Source organism: Condylura cristata, unplaced genomic scaffold, assembly GCF_000260355.1.
Source record: "Condylura cristata isolate star-nosed mole 26May11 unplaced genomic scaffold, ConCri1.0 scaffold00024, whole genome shotgun sequence".
Taxonomy (NCBI): domain Eukaryota; kingdom Metazoa; phylum Chordata; class Mammalia; order Eulipotyphla; family Talpidae; genus Condylura; species Condylura cristata.
Genome location: NW_004567125.1, coordinates 10537980 through 10539240, shown reverse-complemented (window position 1 = coordinate 10539240; position 1261 = coordinate 10537980).

Genomic DNA, 1261 nt, shown 5'->3' with positions numbered 1-1261 from the left:
GGCCGGCCGGGGGCTGGGGGGTTGGGATGCTGGGGGCGGCGGACGCGGTAGAGGGCCGCACGCTCTGGGCAGCCCGGGCCGGGATCCGCGGAGGAAACTGGCTGTACGCCAAGAGTTTTGTCCCTCTTCGGCTGCCGTCCGGGTGGGGGGGCAATGGATAAGGGTGGGGATGTTTAAAGGGCCGCGGGCGCTGGGGTGGGGCCCGACACGTGGGCAGGCGGGGCGGGGCTGCGGGAGGTGGCGCTCCAGGGTAGGCGTGGGGCACTAGGGTAGGATGGTCGAGGTGGGGGTGGAAAGGGCAGGATGGAACTGGGCGTAGTCTAAAGCTTGGGTAGGGGGCGCGGTGGGGGGCCACGGGCTTTGGGGGCGCAGCCCAGTGGATGTTTCGGGCTGGAGGGCTTGGGGAGCAAGTGCTGCTGAGATCAGGCCCTTGCATGTAGTGCAGTCGTTAGGTTGCAGTTAGGCTTGAGCTCCCCTAGTATGCTAAGATGCAGGACTGAGGTCTGGGCACTGATGCTGGCCTCATTCCCTGACTTTGCTCTGGAAACATTTCTTTCCACCCCGCTATGTAGTGAGGTTTCCAGAGAATCTCTTTGCCCCAACACGAAGTCACCAAAATGCCAAGAGTTGCGGTTGAAGCTCCAGTTCAGCTTTTCTATCTCAGAAACGCTTTTTCAACAAAGCCCCATGCACTGGGAAATTAGAGTGGGGTGGACTTCTGAACACCGCATCTTGGATATAGCTGTACCCTGAAACAGGTATGCCCACCCAACGCGGGCAACCCTGCCGTAGATGTTTAGCAGTCTTCTTGACGTTACCCCGGGTAACCTGAAACATGAAACTTGAAAACAATTTTGGAACTAGAAACAGATTTAACAGTAGCTGCTTAATGAAACTTGAAACATGAAACTTGAAAACAATTTGGAACCAGGAAACAGATTTAACAGTAGCTGCTTAATGATATAAGTACAGGATACCCGTCTGTAGTAACCCATCTGTCCCACAGGAAGCCTGGAATCTCAAAGACCCATTCTTGTCTTGCTTCTCCAGATTTCTGCATAGTTAGTAGTGGCTGTCCAACAGCTGCCTGTCAGTGAGTGAAAGAGTGAGCAAAGACCAGCAGCTTCATTGTAATTTTCCTGTGGAAGCTTCCACTTCAGATACTGGACTCTGTACAGTGTGACCTATGTCACGGGTTTGTCACTGTGGTCTAATATGCCGAGCAGAAAAAATATTTAGTAGATGCTCTTACTGGGTATCT